Raw genomic sequence first — 23483 nt, forward strand, 5'->3', positions numbered from 1 at the left:
CTAATGGAGGAGAGAATTTTGAATATAGAAGGTTATGATTTATTATATGGATGGCATGCATATTTAATTTATGATAAAAAAGTGGATAAGGCTTTTAAAAACCATGTGTTAAGAATTGCTCTCTTGCGTGTCTGGAAGAAATATTTTTATAAATTAAATTATAAGGTTCCCATGTGGGCAAGTCCTAGACATACAATAGAGAATATAAATTTAGAACAGAATCAGGAAATGACTACATATAAAGATCTTTTGTATATTGAAAGTGGTAGTTTGCAACTAAAATCCTTGCATGTATTAAAAGAAGAAGGGAAAAATTATACTTGGTTCCAATATGGGCAATTATGTGCTAGATGGAAGGAAGATTAGAAAATTGGTATAGTCCAGAATGAGGAAAATTTGGTAAAGCAAATTAGAAATCAATCTCAGGAGCATATAAAGAGACTGTATAATGTGTTACTTGAAATAGATTCTGAAAGGGATTTGGTAAAGGACTGTATGATAAAGTGGGCACAAAATTTTCAGGAGCCAATATTATTGAAACGTGGGAAAAAAATTTGGTTAGAAATGTTAAATTTACGCAGGCACAGAATTTAAGGGAAAATTTTTATAAAATGTTTTACAGATGGCATTTAGATCCTAAGAAATTATTGTGTATGTATCCAGATATGCAAGCAAAATGTTGGAGATGTAATTGTGATGACGCTACATATTTTCATATTTGGTGGACTTGGCTTTTTGGATAAAATTTGGTGGATTATACAAAATGTTCTCAAAAAGAAGATAAAGTTCCTGCCGCAATTTTTTCTGCTGGGAATTATCACGGACTGTACAGTAATTGAGACTAAACTGATTTTATATCTAATAACAGCAGCAAGATTACTGATACGACAGTATTGGAAGAAAAAAAGAAGTACCTACAATAGGAGAATGGATATTGAAAGTTGCCAATTTGGCTGAGATGGCAAAAATCTCAGCCTTTTTGAAAGACAATACACATGAAAGTTATTTAAATGAATGGTAAAAATGGATTGACTATATTCTAAACAGATATCAGACTAAGAGTTATCAGACTGCCTTTGAATGATTAGGACATATTATTTTTGATCATTTTGGGGGAGGTTAGGAATTGATGAGAATTGTAGGAGTATAATTGAGTTAGGAGGGAAAAATTTTTTAGCATATGTTTGTTTTATTTTTAACTATACCTTGTGTTTGTTCTGGGAAGTAGGGGGGGAGGACGGAGGGGGATGGGGGGAGGGGGAAAAATCTTAAAAAAATAAGAAAGTTGTGGAAAATTATTTTATTGAGGGGTCCTTGGTGCTCTCTGAGCTTGCTTGTTTTCTTGCAGACCTTTCATTACCCTAACAAGGACCCCTCATTTCAATCCTGAGCTACAAATATCCTCCTTTATTGGTAACTATTTCATTGTTATCAGGCCTTAAATTACAAACAAAATTCTGCTGTACAATCCAAGAACAGACTGATTTTATCCCTTACCAAGAGCATTTAACAATTAAGTAAAGCTGCTGCAACATTCTTGGTGATTTCCTGACAAAAAAAGAGATGTACCCTGAATGGCATCTAGTCTTTTGTTGTGTTACATTTTAAATCATTTATTATAAATAAATACTATAAAATATTTATTTATGCAATGATGCAGCAGCCCAAGATATGAATCTCTCCTGTTGCAGTTTTCTGAACATGATTGTGGGTAGAGGCAGGGCTATCTTAATGCATGGGCCTGATGGGCATTTCCATATGGGCCCCACGAGCAGAGGGGTCCCATAGTAATCTGTGTTATGATAACCCTTCAATGCACATTGTATCATATAAATACAGCAACATATTTATTAATTTTACTGCATTTTTTTATTAATACTAACATGCAAATATATGTTTAATTTTATCGACCATTTACATTTTTATTCCAGTGAGTAGTTGTGGTAGGGCCCTAGTATACTGCCCGGGGCCCATAATGCTGTTAAGATGGCCCTGGGTAGAGGTTCAAAATACTGACAGTGTGAGCCATGATTTAAAAAAAAACAAACCAATTTTCCATCATCCTAATTCTGAAAAAGGAATGACTAAAGGTGAAAATGTCACTCTGCACGAATCCTAAGAATTGAGACATGTGCTTTGGGTAAAGCATGTCCCCATGCTAATCTTATTTCTAAGGAAATGTTGACTACAGACCAGTTGCTTTAACATCTGTACTCATGAAAGCCTTTGAAAGCTAGTGCTTTCCTACTTGAAAACCATCACGGATCCACTGTTAGACCCCTTGCAATTTGCATACCGAGCAAATAGATCAACAGATGCTTAAAAGTCTGTGCTGACCAATTGGCCCCCATCTTCACCCATATTTTCAATAAATCACTAGAGATGTGCTATGTTCCTTCTTGCTTCAAACGCTCTACCATCATCCCAGTGCCGAAGAAGCCCACCATTAAGAAACTGAATGACTACAGACCAGTTGCTTTAACATCTGTAGTCATGAAAACCTTTGAAAGGCTAGTGCTTTCCTACTTGAAAACCATCATGGATCCGCTGTTAGACTCCTTGCAATTTGCATACCAAGCAAATAGATCAACAGATGATGCTGTTAATATGGCTCTGCACTACATCCTACAACATCTTGAGTCTCCAAAGACCTATGCAAGGGTCCTTTTTGTAGACTTTAGTTCAGCATTCAATACCATCATTCCAGACACTCTTCTAACTAAGCTAAACCAGCTACAAGTACCTGAACAGACCTGTAAGTGGATCACAAGCTTCCTAACAAACAGGAAGCAACAGGTAAAGCTAAGTGGAATCACTTCAGTTACTTGTACAATTAGCACAGGGGGCCTCCAAGGTTGTGTGCTCTCCCCACTCTCTTCTCTCTGTATACCAATGACTGTGTCTCCAACGATCCATCTTGTTAAGTTCGGGCAATGAGGAAGCAGGAGACAGTCATTGGTGACAACAGCTCTTAAGTTTATTGTGAGAACCCAGCAAAGAAAATAGCAGAACAGTCCTCCTTATATAGAGTTTGGGCTGAGGCACCAGCCAATCAGGAACGTGCTTTTTCCCGCCCAAAATTCCCTCCAAATATTCAAATACATAACACATCTGTTAAACTACTGAAGTTCGCAGATGACACAACAGTGATTGGTCTCATTCGAGACAATGACAAATCCGCATATAGACATGAGGTCGAACGACTAGCCTTGTGGTACAACCATAACAATCTGGAACTGAACATACTCAAAACTGTAGAAATGGTGGTAGACTTTAGGAGAAACCCTTCCATACTTCCACCTCTCACAATACTTAACAACACAGTATCAACAGTAGAAACCTTCAAATTTCTGGGTTCTATCATATCGCAAGATCTAAAATCAAAAACATCATCAAAAAAGGACAACAAAGAATGTTCTTTCTGTGCCAACTCAGAAAGTTCAAACTGCCCAAGGAGCTACTGATCCAGTTGTACAGAGGAATTATTGAGTCTGTCATTTGCACCTCTATAACTGTCTGGTTTGGTTCTGCAACCCAATAAGAAAGACACAGACTTCAGAGGATAATTAGAACTGCAGAAAAAATAATTGCTACCAACCTGCCTTCCATTGAGGACCTGTAAACTGCACGAATCAAGAAGAGGGCCGTGAAAATATTTACAGATCCCTCACATCCTGGACATAAACTGTTTCAACTCCTACCATCAAAACGACGCTATAGAGCATTGCACATCAGAACAACTAGACACAAGAAGAGTTTTTTCCCGAAGGCCATCACTCTGCTAAACAAATAATTCCCTCAACACTGTCAAACTATTTACTAAATCTACACTACTATTAATCTTATCATCGTTTCCATAACCAACCTCTTTCCATTTATGACTGTATGACTGTAACTTTTTGTTGCTATCATTAAGGGTTAAATTGCAATCTATGACCATCATTTGTGTTGTAAATGTTGTACCTTTGATGAAGGTATTTTTTTTCTTTTTCTTTTATGTACACTGAGAGCATATGCACCAAAACAAATTCCTTGTGTGTCCAATCACACTTGGCCAATAAATTCTATTCTATATGCTGGGAAAGATTGAGGGCAAAAGAAGAACGGGACGACAGAGAATGAGGTGGCTGGATGGAGTCACTGAAGCAGTAGGCATGAGTTTAAATGGACTCCAGAGGATGGTAGAGGACAGGAAGGCCTGGAGGAATGTTGTCCATAGGGTCGCGATGGGTCGGACACGACTTCGCAACTAACAACAACAAAATTCTAAAAAACAACAACATGTTCTTTCAGAAAGAAAGGCTGAACATGAACCATTTTTCAATCTGTACATGTTGCTATATATTTAGGTGTGACAAGGGAGACATGTGGCCTAAGTGTCACGTCATGTGCCAATTCAGTCAAGTGTGGATTTCTCAGCTAATCAGCCAATCTGGATTCTGGCCTCCAAATGGCACATTTTTATCTCCAACCAATTGGGATGAGCTCATCTCCTTGGGGTTATTTTGTTTGTGTGTTTCTCTTACTGTTTTATAGGAGGATGAAAATCTCTGAATAACTGGGATGCCTTGTTCTTCCAGTACTTAGAATTTAAATGTTTTTCTCACTGTGCACTTATTGTTAAGTCTTTGGTCTTAGCTCCCAATTCAGGCTAACACAAGATTTTTCATACAATTCCGTCTTCCCTAAATTGCTTAGTCCCAGGAAGACTAAAGTAATTAAGAGTCAAAGACATTAAATATGTAGAAATAATATTTATTTGTTACTAATTAAAATTTTATTTTTGTTGATTTGTTGATTAGCTGATTAGCTGCAGAAAGAAAACCTACCTAGAATCCATTCAGAACTAGACAAGGTTTTTTTAAAAAAATGTAACAAATTGCACAATAATATTCACAGGAAAGTAATATAAGACAAAAAGACAACATAACTCTATACAAATAAGATATAAATTTAAAATCAAATTCAAGATAAAGAATGCACAAGTAACCAATTTAAAGGAGAAGGCTGAATTAAACTGCAACAATATTTTTCTTGAGGAACACGCTACAATATGTACCAAATTCGAATGTGGCCAAACTTTTTCTAGATTCAAAGTTTGTAAGGGAAAATACACTTAGGATACTACCTATGTCTTGTCTTCCAATACTTATAGGCACTTCTAAGCCCCATTTATGTTGGGTTAACATTATTACTAGATTCTCTATCTCAAATACAAAGCAATTAGCAATATTTTAATGCTTGCTAAAAATATTTATTTTAATGCTTACATCTCTTTTAGATTTTCTTTCTGAAACACTTACATCTCTTTACGGTATCCTTGTTTTCCTTTTTTCTTGCTACAATTCCTTCTGTAAGAAACAGTTCACTCTCCATTTACGTAATGACATCACTTCAGACACATTGAGATATATCTGCATGATTAAGAAAAAATAAATATTTAAAATTGATACTCTTATGCTCAGCTGAACTATTTCTATGGAGTTTCTACATGATTACACAATTCTCAACATTATTACAAAAATTGTATGTATATTTAGATAACATATTAAACAGAAAAAGAGTATTTATGTCATATGTCACATATTTTTTTACTATAAACTGCCCAGAGAAATGTTTGTTATTGTGAAATATATAAGACACTATAAATAAATAATGGAACTATGAAAGGCACAGGCATCCCCTCCAGTGTGAAGGATATTTTAAAAGTTATTTTAATTTATTACAAATAGAACATCACTTCCTTCTCTCCAGGAGTTTAAATCCCAACTTCATTTGAATATGATATGATATGAAAGCACCATTATGTCAGTTATTTTCGAAAGCATATTCTTTAACCCTCTTCAGGGTTAAAGAATTCTACAAGATTCTGCAAGAGTAGAATCTCAACTAAAACACTGCATAATAGACCAGACAATAAAGACAAAGTATGTCTATAATCAGTTCTAAAATGACAGAACTGACATTTTAAGATTTAAAAAAAAACTAGGGTTTTTTAACAAAAGAAAACAAAATAGAATAGAATTCTTTATTGGACAAGTGTTACTGGACACACAAGGAATTTTTCTTTGGTGCATATGCTCTCTGTACATAAAAGGAAAAAAAGAAAAAATACATTCATCAGGAATCATAAGATACAACACTTAGTGATAATCATAGGTTACTAATAAGCAATCAAATCATACTAGGAAACAAACAGAACAATATAAATCGTAAAAATAGAAGCAACATGGTTATAGTCATAAGTGCGAGGAGATAAGGAATAGGAAGGATGAGAAGAATTATGGTAATACAGTCTTAGTAAATAGTTTGACAGTGTTGTAGGTATTAGTTGTTTAGCAGAGTGATAGCATTCGAGAAAAAACTGTCCTTGTGTCTAGTTGTTCTGGTGTTCAATTCCCTACAGCGTCGTTTTGAGGGTAAAAGTTGAAACCATTTATGTCCAGGATGTGAGGGGGGGGTGTCTGTAGATATTTTCTCAATCCTCTTTTTGACTCGTACAGTATACAGGTCCTCAATGGAAGGCAGGTTGGTAGCCATTGTTTTTTCTGCAGTTCTAATTATCCTCTGAAGTCTGTGTCTGCCTTGTTGAGTTGCAGAATCAAACCAGACAGTTATTTATAGAAGTGCAGATGACAAGCCTCAAATTCTCTGTAGAACTGAATCAGCAGTTCTTTGGGCAGTTTAAGCTTTCTGAGTCGGCTCAGAAAGAACATTCTTTGTTGTGCTTTTTTGATGACGTTTTTGATGTTAAGTGTCCATTTTTGATAGAACCTAGAAACTATTGATACTGTGTTGTCAAGTATTTTAAGAGGTGGTAGTATAGGAGGGTTTCTCCTAAAACCTACCACCATAAGTTGACTTTGTAAAAAATATACAAATAGAATGAGACTATTGCCTTATACATTGTAAGCCGCCCTGAGTCTTCGGAGAAGGGCGGGGTATAAATGTAAAAAAAAAATAAAAAATTATCGTTTTAAGTGTGTTTAGTTCAAGATTGTTCCAGTTGCACCACAAGGTTAATTGTTCAACCTCCCATCTGTATGCAGATTTGTCGTTGTCTCGAATGAGACCAATCACTGTTGTATCATCTGCAAACTTCAGTACTTTAACAGAGGGATCTTTTGAATGAATCCTTTAAACATTAAATGAGTGCTTTAAACATTAAGTGTTTCTTCCTGAGTTTTGTAATGGGAAGAATTAGGAGGCAAAAGACTTGTTTGTTGTTGTTTTAATTGTTTTAATTATATCCAAACCAAGCCTGGAAATGTAGATTACACCTAAATGTTACTACTGCCCTTATTCTGACAGCCTCCAGACTGAAAGCTCTTTCTTGCTTCTGCTCTACGTCACTAATCAATCATGTTCTTTCTTAGGGCTAAAAAAATAAGATGAGAATATCCAACCTAATACAATGACAATGGCAGGGCAGACAAAATGGTTACAGCACCTTCTGCTACCTTTTACAAGAATAAAACTTATAGGTATATAAATATAGAAAACTCATTACAATGTTTCTTAACCCATGATTTTTAATTTTATGATTGTTTTATATCATAATCCCCACTAATATTAAGCTTCAACATTTTCTTCTTGTTCCAAGAAGTAATGAAATTTTCGGGTATAAAAATATTTATTTTCCAAGTAAAAACAGAAATGTATTTTCAAAAGATCCTGTATTTGGCTACTTCTAGAATACTGATAAAAACTTTCTGTGAATAGGGAGGTAAGACAGAATTTCACAATCGAAAAGTATAGACCATTTATGCAGGACAGATTAGAAATTGTAGGTTATTTTTCCACCTTTTTTTCTCCTTTATTTAGAAGGAATGGAAGAATCATACTAACCTAACACACTCAGGCACAAATTTGGCAATATAGACCAGAGGCAGGGGAAGTGGACAGAGAGTAGAAAAGGGAGCTTTCTCTTCTTCTACCTAAAATTGTCTCAATTATACAAACCCTACTAAGTGGAAGTCAAGCCTGAGGAGATCTGAATTTCTTCTAACACCAAGCTTTCACCGATGCCTAGGAAACAAACAGGGGCATTCCTCAACAAAATATTTACATAAATAAAGACAAAATAATTATATTATTCTCTTTGGATTGTCTTGTTACAGAGATAAATATAATGCTTCATGCTTATCCAAACTTAAATTTAGAGTGTTATAGAACACATCTGAGCCTTAATAATATTGTATTATTATAGATTCAGAACTAGATGGGATCTTGAAATATTATATAGTGTTGTGTTGCTACACTATTGTAATGCCACATGCATTTATTCCCCTGCCATCCCTAGAATTTTTCACAAATAATTAGTTTAAAGTCTACTGTAAAAAGTACTCAGTATCAAAATCTACTCCAATTAATCCCTTAGAGAATTATATTTATTAATGAAGAACTGGAGTTTTCCTCCTTACACGTAAACTAAACTTAGTTTAAGTTTAAGGCTATTTTGCTAAATAATCAATTCATTGACAATTATACATTGTACATCTTTCATTTAGTTTACCACTCATGGTAGAAGAAGTCTAACATGGGAAACTCAGTTCAAAAAACTATTACAAGAAAAAGAAATTAAAAAGGCCAACTTCTAAGCATAGTTTCATTGTTTACATTCAAGATAATTTTGCCTACAAACAGACTAGAATCCAATAGTTAAATCCTATTTCTTTATAACTTCATTTCTTGGTTTCTTTAATTTATCTACTTTATCTTCATCATAATAACTTTAACATACATGCTGGTCAATGTTTAAGCTTTGAGGGATTTCTTGCTCAGGTGCCTTTGAAAATACACACCAGGTATTCTGATTTTTCTATGTGGTGTTCAACACACATCCTTTCACTTTTATCTTTACAGTACCAGCAATGCTTTTGTTGTACTTTAGGATATGTACAGATCAATGTATACTCCTTCAGGGAAGCCTTTTGAACTTCTCAAAAAATGACTGATTGACATCAGGAACAAATACTGTTGCTGTCATAGAATAGAATATCATTTATCGAAAAATCCACATTAATTAATTCTCTTTATGCCTACTAGATATATCAAAAGGCTGGAACAGATCACTCATGAGATACCATATAACTAATGTATGGATAACACATTTCGGTGTGTTAGCAAACTTACAGTTCTTGTTTGGAATATCAGTTAATGGGAAGAAAACCCTTTTTTAAAAAATCCACTTTAATCTGCATATATATTTCAAAGTTTCAAATATCTTAGTCCCATTTATTTTTTAAAAAACCCACTGAGCCTGTGCAGCAGTCCAAAAGTTAAAGAAAAATATGATCTTGCACATACATAGGTATATATGGCACACCTACAAGAACCTTATTTTTAAAAGTTGATTTCTAGTCTTGTGTATTATTGTACACAAGACTAGAAATAATGTACCCAATTGTAAGGATTGCCTCTCCTCCTAACTTAAGAAAGTGAAAACTCTTGAAATGGAATATTTCAAAAGGAACCTTTTATTAAGCAGAAATGACAGCAATGGATTCAAAGCAACGTCTGAATATCCTTAGGCAAGACAAGTAGGATTAAAGCAGTAGAGACTCCTCCCTTTAGCCAGAATACAGATTTTAGCCAATACACAAGTGTGAAGATGTTTTCTTTACCAGCTGCCCTGTATTCCCATCACTATCCTCCATTATCCTTTAAAGTCAAACAGCCCATATGGCTGTCATAAACATTTCCCAAAGTTAAGGAGATCTCAGGGTGCTTTGGCGCCAGGATATAGGTTGTTAAATATCTGTTGACACAGGTAATGCTAATAAATTGAAGCCAAGCCCCCCTTCTCCCAATTGAATGGCAGTATCACTTTTAGGGATCTGACAGATATACTCAGATTAATGCTTAGATGCTGACAGGTGCACCATGGATGCCCATGGGTACTCCACATCCTTTTCCCACCAAATCCAGGTCATTGCACAGTCCTCAAATCAAACCTGAATCTTAGTGAATTCTACTAGATAGCATTTTGCAGAACAGTTGCTGTGCCATATTTAGTTAAAAGCATTTTTAAAAAACAAGTTGCATCCTTTTTACCTATTTTAATATTACGACAGAAATGCAGAATAGAAATCTAGATAACTGAAAGTTTTTCTTGTCTTAGCAGTGTGAAATTGAAATGTTATAAAAATATTGGCATTTATTATTATCAATGTAACCACAAAATGTCGCTTGTTATTTTACATCCACCTTGATTTTGATAAATCAAAATGCATCAAATTGGTATTTTAAAAAACTGCATGAAATTTGTACATATACCCTTCTGATGTACAATTCAGTTTTAATTTCTAATAGCTTCAGTTTTATATAAAATATAAAGAATATGTAGAAATATGTAAAATGAAAGGCAATTTATGTTATGCATGTACATATACATACACACACAATTGTAAGACCACCCAATACCACATTGACCATCTGTAGGTTTGTTAATTTTCAACATATCCACTATAATTTTGGATAAAAACCATAGAACCATTTTAAAGTTCTCTGAATATATTATACACTTGTGTTTAAACTATTGCATTGAACATATTTGTTACCCTAGCTCCATCTCTGTTAACTGTTATCTTTTTGTCTTAGATAGAAATGATTAAAAATTAAAACTGAACAACTTTCTAGAGACTCTGTATATTTGCAAGCAATTATAATCATACAATACTATTCATATATTAGTTTCAAAAATTTACACATTTTGTGTGGATTTTCCTGCAATGTAATTCTTCTTCAAATGTAGTTTTCAAATACATTTCATTTGAGTGTATTAGTTAAGAAGACAAAAATATAGACATTCTTCTTGAATTTAGTTTGATTTCTGATTAATCTATATATATAAAAGCCAAATACCACTCACTCATCATGAAATCTTCAGAATTGGAAAGCCTACAAACTGGAAATTTGGCACGTATGTTCCTCTTGGCTTCTAAGTGCTCGCTAAGAAAGGATTTTTCAAAATGATCATCAGATCATTAGCATTTCATATACAGTATTATATTCACACACTCTGATGTTAAGGAGTTAGATGTTCTACTCCCTCTCTCCACCTAAAAGGAGCTCTGTTCCAACTGCCAGTTGCCTTATATTAACCCCTCCCCACTTGAAAAGAACTTTGTTCCAGTTGCCTCACATTCCATTACCTCATTTTAAACTGGCAGATGTTCCACTCCTTCATTCAGGAGCAGTCTGGTGCTCCTTACAGTACTAAATGTCGCTACCTCACCAAAATGTCTACGCCTTCCACCTATGGAACTGCTTCCAAACTCAAGGTGGCGGAAGAGATATTCCCTTATGAGTTTCAATCACCGACCACCACTGAGCCAACAGATTGTGAACTGAATTTCTCCTGCATAGTGTCTTAGCCCCAAATCACTTCTTACACTGACCTTCTCAGACAAACATGTTCCTTCTACTAACACTAGTTAAAGGGGAAAATGCAGGAAAATAGAACAGAACAGAACAGAATAGAATAGAATAGAATAGAATTTTTTATTGGCCAAGTGTGATTGGACACACAAGGAATCTGCCTTGGTGCATATGCTCTCAGTGTATATAAAAAAAATATGTTCATCAAGAATTCTAAGGTACAACACTTAATGATAGTCATAGAGTACAAATAAGCAATCAAGAAACAATATCAGTATAAATCGTAAGGATACAAGCAACAAAGTTACAGTCATAAGTGGAAGGAGATGGGTGATGGGAATGATGAGAAGATTAATAGTAGTGCAGATTTAGTAAATAGTTTGACAGTGTTGAGGGAATTATTTAATAATAATAATAACAACAACAACAACAACAACAGAGTTGGAAGGGACCTTGGAGGTATTTTAATCCAACCCCCTGCCCAGGCAGGAAACCGTACACCATTTCAGACAAATAGTTATCCAACTTTCATACTTTACACACACACACCACAACAGACTCACTCTCTCTCACACACACACACAAAATGCCACATACACCTTTGTGAGATTATGTGTGTTTGTGTAGTTAGAGTGAAACACTACAGAAACACACCAAATCTCAGAAAGCTGCACAAATATTTCATTTTATTATTTTATTTTATTTATATTTTTTAGATCAGGGGTCTCCAAGCTTAGTAATTTTAAGGTTTGTGGACTTCAATTCCCAGAGAAATCCTAAATTGTCCTCTTTCATTGCTGTCATAACTTCGAAGAATTACCTCTTGAATGGATTACTGTAGCATGTTCTACATGAGGCTGCCCCTGAAGAGTATTCAACGACTTCAGATGATACAAAATGCAGTGAGGCAGATACTGTGTTTCCCCAAAAATAAGTCAGGGTCTTATTTTCTTTTGACCCCGAAGGTCTTATTCCTAAACCTTGGCCTCAGAGCGCTGACTGGCTGCTTCACCAGTGCCACTCAGGCCGCTGCCTCCAGCAATCGTGGCAGTTTTTTGTTACTTCTTGCGCAAACAGCACAAGGTGAGGAGGCGAGGTGGGGGGAAAGGGGGGAACATGCCCCATCCATGCAGAATGGCCTCGCAGACGCCGCTCCTGCAAACCCTAGTTCACATGCCCCTTCTCTTAGTGGTGAGTCAGATGCACTGCTGCCACTTGGGAGAAGAGAGAGAGAGGCGCTGCAAGAGAGCCCATTTCTGACATTCTTCTCCTCCTGGGTGGTAGCAACGCATTCAGCTTCCTGAACCTGGCTTGCTGATCTGGGCCAGCGAGGGGGTGTGGCAGGTGGGGAGGGGTGGGATGGCAGAGAAGCAAGATGGATGGAGCGAGATAGGACTCCCCTTGCCGTCCCCTCGCCCAACATGGCAGGAGCTGGAAGTCAGATAAGACATGGTGGAGAAGACCAGCAGAGAGACAGACAGGGAGAGAAGCAGGAGCAGTGAATATCCTCCTGTCTGCTTTTATTTGGCAATGGCGTGCTGACCATTTAGCCAGATCTCAACTCAACATCCTTTGGAGATTTGGGAGGTGACTATTTTTACAATTCAGCAGTTCTATGCTTCTCTGAAATCTGGTTAAATGAATCAATTGACGATAGCAGCCTGCATATCCCAGGGTTTCAGATTGAATGATCAGACAGAATTACAGAAACATCTTGTAAAAAAAAGGGAGGAGGCTTATGCTTATATATCAACAGCTGGTCTCAGGATATAACCATAATATACAAATTCTGTGACAAAAACCTAGAGACATTAATTAACTGCAAGGGTGAAATGCTCCTGGTTCGGACCGGCTCGCACGATTGGGTAGTGATGGCGGCTGGCGGTTCGGAGAACTGATAGCAAAAATCCCTGGCCCCACCTCCTGCCTCTGCTGAGCCATGCCATCATCAGAGGGGTTTTTTTACTTTTAAAAGCAGTTTTTCTTCAGCTGAAAAAATGCCTTTAAAAGTTTTTTAAAAAAGCTTTGGATGATCCTGAGGCTCAGCTGGGATCGTCAGAACCCTTTAAACTTTTTTAACAACCTCTTCAGCCGAAGAGGTTGTAAAAAAAAGATTTTAAAAGGCTCCTCTGGTGATCCCAGCTGAGTTCCTCATCACCAGAACCTTAAAAAACATGTTTTCTACAAGCTCTTCAGCCAAAGAGCTTGTTAAAACAATTATTTTAAGAGGTTCTGGGCTGCAATGAGGGAACTTCAGCTGGGATCGTCAGAGGAGCTTTTAAAATATTTTTTTTCCTCTGGTGATTCCAGTTCAGTTGCCTGATCATCACAGGCTTTTAAAATCATTTTTAACAACCTCTTACAACAGCCCATGCCCACACAATTGCCCCTCCTCACTTACCTAATTACTGAAGAGCTTGTAGAAAACATGTTTTTTAAGGTTCTGGTGATGAGGAACTCAGCTGGGATCGCCAGAGGAGCCTTTTAAAACCTTTTTTTTTTCATCCTCTTCGGCCGAAGAGGTTGTTAAAAAAAGAGTTTAAAGGAGTAAAAGAGTAAAAAAGAGTTTAAAGCTGAGCCACGGGATCCTCAAAAGCTTTTTTTTTTTACTTTTAAAGGCATGTTTTCAGCTGAAGAAAAACTGCTTTTAAAAGTTAAAAAAAAAACCTCTGATGAAGGTGCGGCTCAGCAGAGGCAGGGGGTGGGGCCAGGGATTTTTGCTACCGGTTCTCCGAACCACCGGCCGCCATTGCTACCGGATCGAGCCGGTCCGAACTGGGAGCATTTCACCCCTGGTCTAAACATTTATTTCAATGTTATTCTTTTTCTTTTCTTTTTGCAAATATATTAGAGAAAAATATTTAAAGAAAAACACCTTATTTTGCAATTCAGCACAGTGAATAGTATTACCTAAATGGTCCCATTCAGTGTTAAATGTGTTTAATCTTTAGTTCCTAGTCTTGACATTATTGCTTTGGTACTATTTAAAACTACTTGTAACATGGTTCCTATTTCAAGTTAGCTAGGCTAAATCTTGACCACATAAATTAGCAAATAATGCAATAAAAGAACTTTATCCTCCAAAGCTTCAAGTTGCTGTTAAATGAGATTTCTTTGAAATGCAGATCAGTTGAACTAGATTAATGATTTTTAGCTGCTGTCAACACCATAACAAAATACAAATACAATTGTTCACTGGTCTTATCTTCATGCTTCCATCTGCTTGCTTGTTATTTACTTTCCCTGATTTACTATGCAGATCTAAATAAGGCACATCAAGAAGGGCTTACAACATAATGGTTTCATAAGCTTTACATCAAGGTATTTGAAACTGAAGCCCTGAAAGGGCTGCCAGCAAAGACATATCTCTAATAAACTTCCATGTCAAAGAAATTTTGGTATTTAATACTGCTGTGAAAAGAAAAGGCTACAAATCATAATAGGCCATGAAAGAAAATGTCTGCACATCTTGATGAGATTAATACCTATCAGAATTTATAACCAATAAAATTATATCTAAGTCATTTAACATTACATTTCCAATTTTGCATAAATAATGTTATGTGTCATAATGTCAGTAGATTGATAATGTTAAAAAGTTAAGATAACACACACCAAACAAACAAAATTATAACGAATTAGCATTGTAGTAACACTATTCAACTTACTGTAACAAAATAATTCTAAATGCTATTTTATTGCTATAAATTAACATGCACCACAAATAGATATAAGAAGTAAACATGACTTACTTCAGTATGCCACCTATTTTCTCCATACATCTCCATACATTATAGAACAAGTAATTTAAAGGATTGGCAACACAATATGCAATCTTTTTCAGTAAATTGTCAAAGAATACAAGCTGAGCTGTGCTTTAACAATTTTTTTACTTAAGTATTAAAGTTTATAAACAAATCATACACTTTCACCACCACTCCTTTCCTTACAAAATCATTTCAATCATTTATGCGCTTCTATAATCCCACAAGCAAATTCTGTTCTACAGATCAATCAACTCCAAACCAAAGTAGACATGTTACAATTCTTGTGCCTGGGAATCATGCTAGAGGCTCACCATATGATGAAAACCTAAGTATGCTGTGTATGGCTGCCCCACATGGCATTCATTAGCTTCTGGGCATGTCAAACTTCACAACTATCCTACAGTCAATGACAGCAAACACCTTCCCTTTTTTTCTTGCTCCCAAACACATACTTGACTTTCTAGCCTTCTTCCAGATTACAGGCACTCTTCCAGAAACGAAGTCCCAGCAAAGAAGCAGATAAGTCCAATGGCTATATGCTACAGAAATCACAGCTCTAAAAAAAATAAACTTTTCATTAGATCCATGATACACACTTCTTACCATTACAAGAGACCACTACTTTAAATAAATGACATATTGAGATAATCAACTTATGCAAAATCTGGCGTTGCACCAAATTTGACTACACTTGACTTAAAGGATGTAAAAGAATTAATAAGCAACAGCTATCTCTTAGGTATTGTTGCTGTGATGACTTTTTGATTACAAAGAACAAATTATAAATAAATAAAAATAATTCCTACTCATTTCAGGAGGTTTATTTCAAAAAGATAGGTAAATGTTAACATTTTTATCTGACCCTACACAAAATTATGTTTATTAGTTCACTGATGGTACAATGAATCAGTGACATGTTTCATATGTTGAACATATAGCTCATCATCAAAACAGTGGAAAATAAAATTAGGTGAAGATAATATTTTTATACATACAGTTGTACTGTTGAACGAATGCATCAACAGTACTTTTTCAAGTAAAGCATATATGGTGGCACAGTGGTTAGAACGCAGTACTACTAATTCACTGCTCACTCCAGGAGTTCAATGTTGAGTGGCCTTCCATCCTTCTGAAATCAGTAAAATGAGGTCCCTGGTTGTTGGGAACAATATGCTGACTCTGTAAACCACTTAGAGCGGGCTGTTAAGCACTATGAAGCAGTATATAAATCTAAGCGCTATATATTTTTCACTTTCCTGAAGGTTTTTATATTGCTAACTTTGTTATCTGCCACCATATATGAACAAAACTATTTTTAATATCATGCAAAAAAAACCCAAAGAAAATCTATGTCTAAGGTACCATATGTTATTCATGTAAATTATGTATACACTTAAAATGTTCAATAAAAAGTTGTGATATCTGGAAAGGCTGTAGCCTTTGGAATGAAAAGAAAGTGGTCACTTTTTTAATATAAATGTGCTGAATCTATGGCAATTGAGTTTAAATTTCCAATTAGACATGAAATTCAGCAGTTCAAATCCCTAGTGCCGTGTAACAGGGTGAGTTTCCGTTACTTGTCCCAGCTTCTGACAACCTAGCAATTCAAAAGCACGTAAAAAATCCAAGTAGAAAAATAGGGACTACCTTTGGTGGACAGGTAACAGCGTTCCATGCGCCTTTGGCATTTAGTCATGCTGGCCACATGACCATGGAGGTGTCTTTGGACAGCGCTGGCTGCCGAAGGGCTTTGAAAAGGAGATGAGCACCGCCCCCTAGAGTCAGGAACGACTAGAACATATGTGCGAGGGGAACCTTTACCTTTACTCTAACCTTAAAAGTATAAAATAGGAAAATGTCATCCAGAAGTCCATGGACCAGAGGCAAACTAAAACAAAACATACACATTTACATATAGAGATAAATTAATAATAAAAATTTTACCCTATCTACAAAAACATGCTTAAGCTAAGTTTCTATTTTATAAAGCAGACTTGAAATTAGATTATTAAATTATTATTCTATGCATCATTATATGGAATGCAATCTTCAAGGATACCTACAGTATCATTTAAAGTTAAAATATATTTTGGTGGTTTAGTACAAGTAGTCTTTGATTTAGAAATGTTGCTTAGTGACCATTTGAAGTTACAACAGACCCCCCCCCAAAGTACTTATAGTACAGATTAGAAGTCTGACTGCAACCTCGCCCCCCCCAACATGATTGAATTTGGGTGCTGGACAACAGGCCTGCATTTATGGCCATTTGCTGTGTCCCATGGTGACGTGATTGTGATTTACAGTTTTCTCCAAAAAAATGTTCATTGTGAACAACATATTCAATTAATGACATCAGCATTCACTTAACGACGATGGTGAGTAACTTAGTTTCCATCACAAAAAATATCATTAAATCAGGTTGATCACGCAATGACCCACTTAATAACTGGCATTTCTGTACAATGTAATACTGTGCTCAATTATGGTCATACACTGAGGACTACCTGTAAACTTCAGGGTTTTCTCTACTAATATTCATTAAAAAATACTATTACATTTTTTAGGAAACTTTCATTTAGATTCATTTAGACTAGAACAAATAACACAAAAAGAAAAATGTAAATATATAAACACAAAAATATAAAGACTAAAGTCATGTATAACTTAATAAATATAAAAATTAGCCTCAAAATTAAAACGTCTAAAGTTTAAATCTTAGTTTCAGTGTTATAGATTTGTTCTCTAACTTTGCAACCTACTGCATACAAATTCACCCTAATCTTAACTTTTATAAATATCTGCACATTTAAGCCAGAAATTCTTAACAAGAAAATAGATTAACCTTAGCATAAAATTAGAAATTGACAAGAAGCAAAGTCTAGTTAACCTATTCTTTAATCAAAGAATGAGAATAATTCCAAAGATTTCAGAGAAAAGAAATGGGCAGATCAAGGATTTGAAAAGGATAAGAATCACAAAGCACTCCAAAATAAAGTTCTTTATATTAAAAAAAATGCAAAGAAAAAAGATGCTGGGATTACCCATTCTGGTGATCGCTGGGCTGCAGCCCATTCAGAACTGGGCTATGGAAGTAGCAGGCTAGCATGTGTGTGCAGCTTCACTTTTGTGCACAGCACGTAAGCGAACATGCACAGCTGCACGAACTGCACAAGCTCACCTGCTGCTCACACGGAACCATCCCGTCTTCCACTCCCTGGTCTGCAAAGCCAGGTTGGAGATCACTGCTTTAAGGGACAAGAAAGAACAAAATTTCACAGTTATTATTAACAGGCAGCCCTCAATTTATGACCAAAATTGAGCCCAAAAATTCTGTCGCTAAGAAAGACATTGTTAAGTGGGTTTTGTCCCATTTTACAATCTTTCTTGCCACAGTTGTTAAGTGAATCACTACAGTTGTTAAGTTAGTAACATGGTTGTTAAATGAATCTGGCTTCCCCATTGACTTTGCTTGTCAGAAGATTGCAAAAGGTGATCGCATTACCCTGGGACACTGCAACTGTCATAAATATGATCCAGTTGCCAAGCATCTGAATTTTGATCATGTGACCATGGGTATGCTTCAACAATCATAAGATACTTTTTTCAGTGCTTTTGTAACTTTGAACAGTCAATAAACAAATGGTTGTAAGTCAAGGAGTACCATATTATGGTTGGTCTCCCAGTCAGTCAGTTTTTTCAGACTGGATTTGCGATTTTAGTCCACCAAGTCCTTTGCAGTGACTTGGTATATGCAGATGTTGTTTGATAATGTTAAAGGTATTGTCAAAGGATATAGGCTGTTCCAGGCAAAGCTTGACTGAACATGACTGTCAATGCCAATTGTATTCAAGTTGTGCTCTACTTGTTTTGGGATTGCACCCAAGATGCCTATTATACTATCTTTGCTATCATTTTGTCACATTCTTCTTCTATTTGTATTTCTTTTTATCCAGTGATTTTCTTCAGTACATTCACTTCTATTCTGCTGTTTCCAAGTAGTGCTAGGTCCACTACCCAGACTTTTTTGTCTTTCTTATTGACAATTGTATCAATGGATCATTATTGCTATTTTGTGATATCTATGTTTGTAGTCAGACTGTGCAATCTTCTTGCACTATCTAATTATTGTGTGGGTAATCTACAGTTAGATTCACAGTCTCAGATGCTGAAAATATAGTAATTCAAGTTATGAACAGGGACCTAAGAATTATTAAGGGTAGAATATAAGAATACAGGAAGTTTCAAGCAGGTTTTTTTTTTTTGGTAAAATTAGGCTATTCTGGTCTGATAAATTTAATATTTCTAGATACTGAGGAAATTAACTGTCAAACATCAGAATGCTAACAACCAGATGACTGTAAAGAATATAAATCCTTCCATTCCCCACTGTTCAATCAAAATTGAAGAAGCTTCTTAGATAAGAAGCAAAACACCTTCAAGGAAAAAACTAAGAAAGTCCAGATAACTTTTAAAAAGCATCTCTGGCACAAGCATGACCTGGATGATTGAGAATCTCCATAGACATTTACCTTGGCTAATGTTGACACACCTATACTTTTCATTTCCAACCACCAGTTCTATCTTTTATGTCTTCATTATTTTTTCTATAAGCATTCTGATGTTTTTTTTCAAAAGTTTTTTATTTTTTACACACAAACAACAACATACAATACATCTTTTCTGAACAAAATATCGGTGAGGTACATGTTCACATCCAATTAAGTCTTTTCCAACACTTCTTACAAGCTTTCATCAATATATTTTCCCTCATTTTTGTTTCCCTATTTGCATTTCTCTTAAAAATCTAGTCTTACTCTCCACCCCAATTTTAATCTTTTATCAAATTATCCCTCTTTCCCCCCCCTTTTCCCCACTCCCATTTATGTTAAACTCTTATATTCCCATTTACTAATTATATTCTTTTCTACCTTTTACTTAACATCAGCATCAATCATATCTTTACATTTCAATGACAATTTATAAATTGTTAACCATAATCCAAAAAAGAAAATGAAAGCAAAAATTCAATTTTTCTTCATATTAACTTCTACCAGGGGTGAAATGCTCCCGGTTCGCACTGGCTCTCCCGATTAGGTAGTGATGGCAGCTGCTGGTTCAGAGGACGGGTAGCAAAAATCCCTGGCTCCGCTCCCCTGCCTCTACTGAGCCGCACCATCAGCAGTGGGGTTTTTTTTTTTACTTTTAAAAGTTTTTCTTCAGCCGAAAACATATCTTTAAAGTAAAAAAAAAACAAAACCCTCTGATGATTGCGGGGCTGAGCAGGGATCATCAGAATACTTTAAAAGTTTTTTTTAAAAAAACCTCTTCAGCCGAAGGGGAAAAAAAGGAAAAGAGGGGGGGCTTTAAAAGGCTCCTCTGGCCATCCCAGCTGAGTTCCTCATCACAGAACCTAAAAAAACATGTTTTCCACATGTTAAAACAATTATTTTAAGAGGTTCTGGGCTGCTATGAGGGAACTTCAGCTGAGATCGTCAGAGGAGCTGACTTTAAAACTTTTTTTCCTCTGGCGATCCCAGAGGAGTTTCCTGATCCTAGCAGGCTTTTAAACTCACTTTTTAACAACCCCCACTTACAAGAGCTCCCACCGATGCCCAGCCAATTCCCCCTCCTCACTTACCTATAATTACTGCTCTTTTGGGCTGGCAACGCTATTCTTTCTTCAGCTACTGAAGAGAAAAAAAAAAGCTTGCTTTGACTTCCTGCTTTGCTGGCTGAGGAACTCTGGGATTTGAAGTCCACAATGAAATGAAATGAAATGAAATGAAATGAAATGAAATAAAATATTTGTGCAGCTTTCTGAGATTTGGTGTGTTCCTGTAGTGTTTCACTCTAACTACACAAACACACAAAATCTCACAAAGCTGCATGTGGCATTTTGTGTGTGTGTGAGTCAGTTGTGTTGTGTTGTGAGTGTGTAAAATGTGAAAGTGTGAGGTTCCTGCTTGTTGCCGGGGCCATTTTGGGTGAAGTGCTGCTGCTTTTACATTGTGTGTGAGTCAGTTGTGTTTGTTGTGTTGTGTTGTGTGTGTGTGTGTAAAGTGTGAAAGTTGGTTTTTAGTACCTCTTATTGTTTTGTATACTTCGTTAATTATTTTAATTATTTATTGTTATTGGCCATACCCATCCAGTCATCTGACCAACAAGCCATGCCCACCAATTAAGCCACACCCACAGAACCGGTAGGGAAAATTTTTAGATTTCACCCCTGACTTCTACCTTATTATTAATACATCCATTATAACCTTCAAACATTTTTTCTCATTTTAAAGAATCTCAATATTTATATACTTCAAATCTTATTAATATTTCAACCCATAATTTATTTCAATTCTTTTTTATTTTCCCCTTTTTTCTCTTTCTCTTTTTTCTTTTTTCCTCTTAAAATTCTTCACTCTCTTTGCTTGTCCTGTATTTCTATCCACTTTCCTTTTCTTCCCTTCCCCCATTTTTTGCTTTTCTCTATTGATCCTTAGATAGTCCTTTGGTTTTGTATTTTTTTCCTTCCCTTCTTTCTTTCTTTGTCTCTTCCTCCCCTCCTTATTTTTTTTACCCTTCTTGTTTTCTATTTTTCCATTTACTCTCAACTTCTTTGTGCTATTTCCCTTTTTATTTTCCCCTTCTTTGAAGATCCCTTCACTTCTCTCCTTAGAATGATTTGAAATTTTACAATCATTCAATAATTCATCATCAATATTTTTTTCTTTGTCTTCCAATGCCCTCTCTTGTTTCATGTTTCTTTATTTACTATAGGTTCTGTGTAGCTCTTAATTCTTCTGGTTCCTGCTTTCCATAATATCTTGTAATTATTTCTTTTATTTCTTGCTTTAAAGTCATATGCATCTTTTTCATCATTTCAATTATTCCCTGTGCCATTCTTTATTTTTATTGTTGTATTTCTCCCTTTTGGTTCTCACTAGCATTATCACTCTAGTAGAGGAATTTTCCACAACAAATATTAGTCAATGTAGTTTTCTCTTCCACCTCAGGGTGTCTTTTTCCAATCCACAATTCTAATCAACAATTAGCAAAGGTATCCATTTTGTTTCTTTTACTTAGATCCACATTTTGTTTTGCTTTAATTTTTTAATTATTCCAATTAGTTCCATTTAAAATCCATGTCCCAATTTACTTAATTCCAACTCATAGAGGAAGAAAAAAATCAGAGAAATTTCACCACATTGTAATTTTAAATCCCCCAGTTTTTTTCCCTTTTTATTTTCCACAACAGGTTTTAAAAGTTTCCAAATATTCCAGCTTTATTTAAGGGTTTCTTTATTTTTTCTTTCTTTTTGCGGGGGTCACCATTTCAATTTTAAAAGCCAAATTTCTTTGGGTAAATGCTTCCATTTCTTTTATTTTGCTGTGTTTACAATCCTCCTTAATTTAGCTGCTATTCCATCACCAATTTTTTTTTTTTTTTGCAAATGTCAAATAAGTATTTTCTTGTGAGTTGGTATTCACTCACCCGGCTTCAATATTCCATCCAAATCACCGCTCCTGCTCAAAAACTTGGTCCGGTTGCCCCAGCTTAATGATGGCTGCCATAGCCACCACCACGGCTGCTGAACTTTCCTCTGACCTCCAAGGAACTTGCTGGTTCCTCTCTGTCATTCAAGGTGCCTCTCCTTCTTCACTGTCCTTACAGGACAGCTCTGGTCCGAAGACCCTTCAAACAGTGGTTTGTCAGCTCAGGAATTCGCAGAGCTCGGTGGAGCTCGCTTTTCCCCGTCCATCTTGCCACAACGCTTCCAGTCGAAACAAGCATTCTAATGTTTTATTGACACATAATCATTACTATTGGTGCTTAGCTTTTAAACAAGTCTTACACACACCAATAACATTTACTCAATATACAAGCTCTTTCAGTATAAGAAGACTATATATTAGAGTACTTTTTGTACTTCTGTGTATATAGATGATCTAATTAGATGCTTACCACCACACAACCATGAAATAAAATTATGAATATGTATCTCAGAAGCTGCAATCAGATGTGATGAGGATCTAAATTTCAGAAACATCAATATACAGACTCCGTATTCCTATGGAGGGGCTCCTACAAAGACGAGGGGGTCAAACTATTTTCCAAAACACCAAAGGCAAGACAAGAAAAAATAGTTGGAAATTAACCAAGAAGAGAAGCAATCTAGAACTAAGAAGAAACTTCCTAACAGTGAGAGCAATTAACCATTGGAATAACTTGCCTTCAGAAGTTGTGGATGGTCCATCACTGAAGGCTTTCAAAAAAAGACTGGACAACCATCTATCTGAAATGATATAGGGTTGCCTGCTCTAGAAGACCTCCGAGGTCCC

General features: G+C 35.7%; 1 protein-coding gene across 1 annotated transcript in view; it reads right to left on the reverse strand.

Annotated features, from left to right (window-relative positions):
• The window catches only part of FOXP2 (forkhead box P2), a 1142483-nt gene that overhangs the window by 930340 nt on the left and 188660 nt on the right, over positions 1 to 23483 (reverse strand). The window contains exons 4-8 of the mRNA XM_058190721.1: positions 18191 to 18394; positions 16797 to 16982; positions 15602 to 15705; positions 7963 to 8028; positions 5304 to 5414 (exon numbers count right to left, since the gene is read on the reverse strand). The gene's annotated coding sequence lies outside the window, so the exon portion shown is untranslated. The remainder of the gene's footprint in view (positions 1 to 5303; positions 5415 to 7962; positions 8029 to 15601; positions 15706 to 16796; positions 16983 to 18190; positions 18395 to 23483) is intronic.

Source organism: Ahaetulla prasina, chromosome 7 (genome assembly GCF_028640845.1).
Source record: "Ahaetulla prasina isolate Xishuangbanna chromosome 7, ASM2864084v1, whole genome shotgun sequence".
NCBI classification, from domain to species: Eukaryota; Metazoa; Chordata; class Lepidosauria; order Squamata; family Colubridae; genus Ahaetulla; species Ahaetulla prasina.